Here is a 9,416-nt window from a genome sequence, read left to right as displayed (position 1 = left end):
TTAAACAAGTATAGCAAAATAAGTCACTATTTAAAAGAATCCACATCACTGAATGTCATTTCTGAAGATCTATTCATTAATATCAGACCACTAGTTTTTAAATCAGAGAGTCTATGAATTTGCATGGAACAAAAATGTCTTTATTTTCACTAATCACTAACTTAAATTTAGCATTTACTTGAGTTTTAAAATAGTTAACAAGCCACAGTAGTATTAGCAGTACCTGTGACTCTGTCATGAAATCACAAATATTCTCATATTACGTATTATATAAATTACATCTTCATATTACTTCTTACATATTATACTGAATATGTTTCAGATATCTCAAAATATCATCTCTGCTTATAACTACTTAGAGATTACAATACATTTTAACTCACCCCTAGATCTAGTTATAGACAATGTTAATAAAAACACATATTACTATCAAATTTGTTTTTTAATTTTTTGACAACTCCACTTCAGTATAATTGGTTTCCTTTGTAAGGCAATGTAATTTTTTTGTGCATTTAAAGATGTTTTTCTGAGAAGTGTCACATAGGGCTCAACATCCCAGAAAAGACATGATGACATAAAAAATTTTAAAAAACTACTGATTTACACAAAGTTAACTATACCTCACTGGAAATATTTTCTTCTCATGGTTTTCTCAGCTTCATACTCTCCTGACTGTCCCTCTGCCTCACTGGCCAATCTACTCTGCTGATTTCTCCTCTTTGCTTTGGCTTCTATATCGGAGTGTTCTATGGCTCACTCCTGGGTCCCTCTCTCTTCTCTATCTGAACTCTTCCTGGTGATCTCATTCCATCCATGGCCTTAAAGACCACTGACAAGCTTATAATTCAAGATCTCCTTCTTCAGCCTATTGTATCTAGTCCTGACATCTCTGCTTGAAGATCTGATAGGAATCTCATGCTTAAAATGGCCATCAGAGAACTTTTGATTACCCTTACATTACCGAAACCTATGCTTCTGCCAGTTTTCTTTATCTTAGAAATTGGAACCACCCTCTAAATCAATTGCTCAATCAAAACATATCTTTGATTCCTATTTTTCTCCCTCATGCTTCATGTTCAATCCATCATCAAGTTTTATCAACTCTACCTTCAAAATACATCCTGAATTTTTCTACTTCTCCTCCTCACCCCTGCTACCGCCCTAGTTCTAGCCACAGTAATCTATCACCTAAAATTATACAGAAGCCTTCTAAATCATTTTCCTACCTCTACTACTGTCCTCTAACAATTAAATTTAAATAGAGTAATAAGAATTATCTTAAAAATATGAAATATTGCAGAACTTTGAACAAAAGAAAAAGATTAATATAACAAAAAAGATTAACAAACATTTAAATCTACCAGCCAGTAATCTTTTTATATGAGTGAATCAAATCATTGTTATTTATCTGCCTAAAATAATTACTATCCATTGTATTTAGAATAAATTATAAAATCTTTGCCATGGCTTACAAGGCCCTATCTGATTTAGTCCTTGCCCATATCTATAACCTTGTCCCCCACCCCACTTCCTCTCTCCCACCACAGAAGTCAGTGACTTCACAGATGTTCCTAAAACCAACCAAGCTCACTCTCACCTCAGAAGCTTTGCATTAATTATTTCCTCTGCCAGGAATTCTCTTCTACCAGATCTTTGCATGGCTGGATCTTTCTTATCCCAGCTTAAAACCTCGTGAAAAGACCTTTTCTGTTCACCCAACCTAAGGAATTCACCCACTAATCCCTCTCTAGCATATCAAACTATTTTCTCTTCATCATAATATTTAAAATGGATATTTTTATTTATTTTTATTTGCCTGTTTATTCCTGTAAACATCTACCACCTCACATACACATGCATAGCTGTGCATATACTATAATATATATATATACACTCTATGAGAGGTGGGACGTTGTCAGACCTGAATAACCTTTTAACTCTAGCACCTAGTAGGTGCTCAATAAATTACTGGAGAAGGAAAAAGAGATAGCTGATTAGGGAGAGGAAGGAGGAAAAGAAGGAAGGAATTTAATATTTTTAAAGTACTCCATTTTATAAAAATATGTCATAAAAATATTTCAAGGAATAGACAAATCTCAATGGACATTTCCAGAGGATTAAACTGTTCATGGTACCCATTAACTTAAAAAAATCATACTCGGATCTTAAGGAAAAGAGGCAATTATAAAAGATGAAGGCTGAACAATTGCTATTAGAGCTCGAGGCCTAATTGCAAAGTGTGCCACCCACTCATCTTTCCACCACTCTTGTCTTCACCAACAGTGCCAAGCAAACCATGAAGAACACAGTGTGGTCACTCAACCAGAGAACAATACCCTGCCTTTCCACTCAGATGAGCTGGTCATCTCCTAGAGAAAAATAAGCATTCCCCAGAAAAGCTTTAACTGGAGATAGAGCACAGACATAATTCCTACCAGTGAGAATTCTAAGGCTGTTCTCTCTCATGTTTTAAATATGTTAAGTATTGATGGATCTGGTCACCAGACCTCAAAGGAATGCGCATCAAGCTATACAACTGGAGTTAGGCTTCCTATTCTAATCCTCCACATGAAGAGGATTGCTTTAGAAAGCCTGGGTGGATTCAGAAGTGCTCAAATTGAGACATTTTCTCTGGGTGGTACCAGCCTGGGCCTCACATACTGATTTGAGAGGCATCATTTGGATACCTATTATGTGCTAGTCCATGCACTGTATGCTGGGGACTCAGAGATCCTGGTTCCACCTTAAGAAAAGAAACTTAACATCTCTAAATTCAAATTCCTACCTATAAAATAGGAACAAGGACAGGACTTCCAAGCTAACCCAGATCACTGACAAAATTTATTTCCTTGCAGCTAGAAGATTCCTGGCAGCTAGCTTCTTCAAAGCTACCAAAGAGCATCTTCAGAGTGATCCTACTGGCAAGACAGAGTTTATACAGAGTGGGGGAAAGTAGGTTTACAGTTGTTCATATGCAAAACAATATAATAAATAATAATACAAGAATAAACTCTGTTTTGCATACTAACAACTGTAAACTTAGTTTTTCTCCACCCTCATCATGAGAATGGCATCCCAACATGTTTGCCATATTCCATTGGCTAGAAGTAAGTAACAGATTCCAAAACCAAGGGGAGAAAATTATTCAAAATTGTAAACACCAGGAGATGGGATCATGGAGGCCACCTTAAAGTTTGTCCACCACAGTTGGGGATAAAGACAAGTAAATTGACACAACAGCGTATGATAAATGCTATGATGGTCAAGTACAGAATGGTATGTCTATAATTTTTATTGGGTGGGTGGGTGTTGGTGGTTAAAGACTTCCTAGAGGAATAACCATAAGCTGAGACAAAGAGAATGTGTACATGTTTGCCATGTGTGTATTGGGCAGAAAGCCTGATAGAATGAAAAATACTTCATAAGTAAAAAATAATGCATATGGCCAAACAACGTTTCAACTATGTTGAGTGTTCTATAAATTGCTAACATCTTAACAAGAGAAAATTCTCCATAATAGGCACAAGGTCAGGCTCAATAAGTTTAAATGCTTTCTTAAGTCAATATCTAAAGGAAAATGTATTAAACTATGTTCCTCACTCTTAGAGAAAAATGTTTACAATTTGTCTAAAATAGAAAAGATTTCCATTTTATGAGTTCCCATCATTTAAAATAGTGACTGCGTTAAGAATTTAGTACATCCTTGGTTTTAAATAATCCCAGCTCAGATCCCAGCTCTTTGTCACTCTCTAGAGTAATTATCTTTGGAAAAGAAAGGCCCCATGGATGGGAGAGCACCAGCTGTTGAACACTTAATACTACATGCCAAGTGAATGGCCAATTGCACAAATAAAATAGGTATCTAAGCCAGGTGGAATTGTTTACTCTAATTTGCTTATTCAAATTGGAATGTAGCCAGTTAGTTTTGTGGGATGTGCATGCAAAATAACAAATTATTACTGATTGTTAGACAATAGCCTCATCTATGATGTTTATACTGAACTTCCTCTTGGAGAAGACCCTGAAATTTGTGCTCTGCTAAATCTCTGATAATGATCAGATTTTTCAGCCATATTTAACATCAACTCATGAAAAGTCTATAAAACAGGGCTTGAACATACAGCTTATAGATTATAAAGCAAAATTTTTATTATGTCCAAAGATTAAGTTCTGGTAGTCACATTCCTGGTATGCCTAATTGTGTCCATAAAATGCCTTCTGGTGTAAGAAATAGAATTCCTCATAGAATAAGAAGGCTAAAACACTAAAGAGGATTTTGCAGCTCTTGCAACTCCCATTTGACCCAGTGATCCCACTTCTAGCAATATATCCCAAGAAACTAGAAACACCAATCAGAAAGGATATATGCCCCCCTATGTTCAGAGCAGCACAATTTACCATAGCTAATATCTGAAAACAGCCTGAGAAGCATCGATCAGATGCGCAAACCTCAGAGAGAAGGCAGGGGAGGGAGGGGGGATGAGGGAGAGATCAACCAAAGGACTTGTATACATACATATAAGCATAACCAATGGACACAGACACCAGGGGGCGTGAAGGCAAGGACATGAGTGAGGGAGAATGGGGGATAAGGACACATATGTAATACCTTAATCAATAAAGAAAGAAAAAAAATGAGTTCATGTATAGTGTCAGTTTCAGATATAGTTTGATCATTCCTCTGGCTCCATGTCTCTCCTAAATTCTAAGCAATTCTTTTAGCTTTGCCTACCTTCTTTTTTTTTTTTTTTTTTTGCAATGACAAGGAAGTGTTTTATTTATTTACAACAAAAATATTTGTAACATAATTACCATAACCCTCTTCAAAACAGAGAATCCTATAAAATGCACACAGCAACCTCTATTGTATATAGCCAGCTGGAAGGGGGGTTAGGACTGGAAGAAAAGCCAAGGACTAAGTCCATTAAAAAACAAACAAACAGGAAGCTGCCTTAAAAATAGCATTTTTCTACTTTTCAGTAGTGACACATTCCCCTACTATGTGTATGAAAATGTGAAGCAGAAAACAGTACCTGGGAAAGCATGAGTCAGCAGCATCAGAGATGAGGCAATGGGCTGGGGAATTTCAGCCCCTCCTCCAAGCAGGCCACTGTGACACAGTGTGCCCTGGGGGGCTCTTTCTTTCCAAAAAGACACCCCCCACTCCCCACCCATCCTGATGGACAACTCCAGCAGCCTCACTTCTCTTGCTTGTAGTTAGTTGAAGAATCTTTCATTTTCTCTTACTGTGGAGTCATTATCACAACGAGCAAACATTCAATGGCACGTTTCTTTCTCTTTATCTGAGAAGTCCCTGTAACAGCTGGCCAGTTTCTTCAGCTCATTATTGACGTCATGTTTGAAGGGCTGTTCCTACTTGGCTCGAACTAGAAAAGCCAGGGCCTTCTGGTGGTCATGAGGAGACAGGCCTCTCCGCACTGGAAGAGGGCTTTGGCATTTTTTTGGTCAATGATCAGAGCCTGAACTCCACAGTGAAGGGCACAGGTGGGTCCAGCCACAGATCGTTAAAGGAGAGGTTACAGAGCACGAGAAGCTTGGCAGCTTCTTCAGCAGGTGCTGCTTGCCAGTGGAGAAACAATAAGGCCCATTTATCTCCCACTTTGGCATCATAGAAACAATTTTGGCAGAAAAACTACTTGCCAAACTCCGTTCAGTAGCTGCCACTTTTAGGACCTTCAGAAGTAGAAATTGATCTTGTTCCTCAGCTGACAGGGCACAAAACTTGTCTGATTCAATACAATCCAGAAAGTCAAGTAGCTCAGTCTGGAATCGGACGGTGGACTTTTGGGGATCAAGGGTAGGTTGCCCAGTGGTTCATAAGCATAGGTTGGTTTGAACAGAAACCTGGCCAGCTCTCCACTCTGCATGCTCAGAAGGCTTAGCTCCATGCCCCAAAGTGGAATATCCTCTCCGAGCTTCATGAGCCCAGGAGTTTCCCTAAAGCAATTAGAATCAAAAGGCTTGTCTATGCCCTAGCTCAGTGGTTCTCAACCCTGGCTGCACATTAGAATCACCTGGGAATCTTTTTAAAATCCAGAAATCAGGATTTTAAAAAGATTCCCAGGTGATTCTAATGTGCAGCCAAGGTTGAGAACCACTGCCCAAGCTGGTTTGGCTCAGTGGATAGAGTGTTGGCCCATGGACTGAAGGATCCCAGATTCGATTCTGGTCTAGGGCATGTACCTTGGTTGCAGGCTCAATCCCCGGTCCTTGTCTGGGCATGTGCGGGAGGCAACCTAGCGATGTCTCTCTCTCACATCAATGCTTCTTTCTCTGCCTCTCCGCCTCCCTTCCTTTCTCTCTAAAAATCAATGGGAAAAATATTCTCGGGTGAGGATTAACAGAAACAAAAAAGGTTTGTCCATGTCCTCGAGGTACCCAGAATATTTCACTGGCACTGAAGCATCCAGTGGTACCAGCTCACCAGCACCCTCTCAGATGATATCGTTCAGCATGCCCTGGTCCCTGGAAATGCCCAGCATCCACTGATGTAACCTCTGACACAGAGAGCAGCTGTCCGCTCTGGACCCCGCACTTGGTTAAGGTGCCCTGAGGAAGATTGCCCACCCTCTTTTAAAGGCTGATTTTAGACAGTGGTTTCACGTGGCAATTTACATTTCAACAAAAACCCCAATCTTCGAGCTAAAAAAGCTACATGCAAACCAATGCCTATATCCAGGGGATTATCATTTACTAATTGATTTACACAGTTACATGATTTTTCAAAGCGATGTGGTTGTGTACACCCAACTCTGTGATGCTAGTGTATGGGCTTGTAGCAAGTCCCTTAGCTAGTGTATGGGCTTGTTGTTGTTGTTGTTGGTGGTGGTGGTGTGTGTGTGTGTTAACAATAGAACATTTATTTGGTAGATCACAGAGGTAGAAGTAATTCCTAGAAGAAATGAGCTTAGGAAACAAGTTATAAAGGTTAAGGAAGGGCCCTAAGAGCTTGGGAGTGAGGAAGCTAGTGGTAAAGTTTGGGGGGGTGAAGAGGAGGGGCAGGGGATGGGAGGCATTGGTTTGCTCCCAGAAGGGGGAGCACAATTGGGTTCTCCTCCCTAAGGGTTTTAAGGGCAGAGATTTTAGGGCAGGTCTCTGGGGAAGATCTTAATAGCATATTCAACAGCTGTCCAGGTGTGTCCTTTCAGGGTTGTGATCTCTGCTGATTGATTGGCGGGCACCAGGGCAGGGAGTCATTATTCCATGCAGGTGGTCCTGAGGCCAGCCCTGGCTGGTTTTTCGCTAGTGTATGTTTTTATACACTACCCAGCATCTGCACCTCAACATAGCTGTCTTTTCTCTATTCTACATTAAGCTCATATTATAGATGGATTCATGAGTAAAGGGATGCCTGAGGCATATAGGGTATATTAAGGGTCAACTCTTTGTAGTTTGATAATGTATTACAATGGAACACATCAGAGCTATTCCCAAGTAGATCTAGCTCCCAAATTGCCCTGGAAACCAAACTCTTAAAGTAATTCCAGAATAGGGGAAATGACACCACCTGAACGAGCAGCCTATACCTGCCCAACTTATAGAATAACATGGAATTCTATTTTATCATGGCACTTCAAGATCCCATTTCAAAATCATCTTTTTGCTCCGCAAATTTTCCAGGCCTGCACATCTCTCAAGATATCAAATATGATAGTTTTAGGAGCCAACCAAGTTATACATAATGCAATTTTATGTTCCTAAATTAACAAAGTGACTTTAGATCTGTGAAGGGTGTTAAAATTATATAAGCCATGTAAGTATTTTTATTTGTTCAAACATTTCCAGTTTCCTTCAAGGCTTAAAAGTTTCTGAGAACTTTATAGTTCCAAATAGGCCCAGCTTGTTATGTGTGTGGGGGTGGGGGAGGGAAAGGTACTCTAAAAACATCTCTATTTTTTTTATGATGGGCCTCACAGCCAGCATTTTTTTTTTTTTGCTTCTTCTAGAATACCAAAAAATACTTTGGATATATTTCTTCGCAAGCCATAGAGTACTTAGACCTCTTGCTTATTTCTAGTTATTATTCAATGGGACCAAACAGAACATGAGACAAGGATTTGAATGCAAGTAGTTTATTGTGAGGTGATCCCAGAAAACACCAATAGAGAAGAAGGGAAGTGAGATGGGAGAAGAAAGCAGCCACCTCAGGATGTATTGCCTGTGAGCAGATGTCTTGTGAGCTCTTTTTAAAATTTTTATTGATTAAGGTACTACAAATGTGTCTTTATCCCCCCATTGTCCCCTCATCCCCCCAGTCTTGCCCTCACCCTCAGCCCCTGTTGTCTGTGTCCATCACTTAAGCTTATATGCATGCATACAAGTCCTTTGGTTGATCTTTCCCCCTTTCCCCCACCCTCCCCTACTTTTCCTCTGAGGTTTGAGCATCTGATCAATGCTTCTCTGTCTCTAGATCTGTTTTTGTTCATCGGTTTATGTTGTTCATTATAATACACAAATGAGTGAGATCATGTGATATTTATCTTTCTCTGATTAATCCACTCATCTGCTGATGGGCACTTAGGATAATTCCAAATCTTGGCTATAGAAGAAATATTAGAGGAATCTTGTGAGCTCTTGAGGCTCAATCCTGCTGGAGAATTCTAACAGAGAGACTGGAAAGAGTAAGTTCCAGTGTGTGTGTGTGTGTGTGTGTGTGTGTGTGTGTGTGTGTGTGTGTGTGTGTGTGTGTGTGTGTGTGTGTGTGTGTGCATTATCTCACCTGAGGCAAAAGCAGCTGGAGCATTTATTCTTTATACCCTTTCCATCACTGGTGGGGGGACTGTCCCCAAGGGGGGGTTAACTCCTGGAGATTTTTATCCTTCCCATGCAAAGATCAGGAGAAAGCCCATAAGCAAAATGTCACAGATGCCTATTAGAAGGATGTTAATAGCATGTACTGGTCCAGTGAGTGGAGGATAGATGGGTGGGACACCAACATATTTGTAACAATGCTTAAGGCCAAAGGATTAATTTGTACTTCTTGGAACTAGTCATAAGGAATGCTGGCTATTTTTGGCTATAACCTTAAAAAATACTGCATTAAATGAAATTCCAATTTCTCAGGGCTTATTGAAATCATTCCATTTGCAAGGGTTCATGGCAGAGTAAAAAACAAACAAAAAAAAGCACTGAATTCAGAATGAGCAAAGCTAGGTTCTAGCCAAGACTCTGTGGCCTTACATACAACTATTCATGACTCTGGACCTCCGTTTCTTAAACATAGAGGTGCAAAGCTAATGATAATAGAAAACATATATATGGCCTTATTACATGCCAGGTAACAGGCCATTCTGAGTGCTTTACAGATACTAACTCACAAAACCCTCATGACACTCAATGAGATGAGGACTAATATTATGATCTCCACTAGAGGCCTGGTGCACAGAAATCTGTGC

The 9,416-nt window shown here is 39.6% G+C and overlaps 1 pseudogene; it reads right to left on the bottom strand.

Moving 5' to 3' along the window:
- Positions 1 to 5,217: 5,217 nt before the first annotated feature.
- LOC102763340 overlaps positions 5,218 to 9,416 on the bottom strand; it is a 4,943-nt pseudogene continuing 744 nt past the window's right edge.

This window comes from Myotis davidii, unplaced genomic scaffold, assembly GCF_000327345.1.
Source record: "Myotis davidii unplaced genomic scaffold, ASM32734v1 scaffold930, whole genome shotgun sequence".
NCBI classification, from domain to species: Eukaryota; Metazoa; Chordata; class Mammalia; order Chiroptera; family Vespertilionidae; genus Myotis; species Myotis davidii.
Note: the sequence above shows the minus strand (reverse complement) of the source record. Positions and strands in the feature narration are given on the sequence as shown.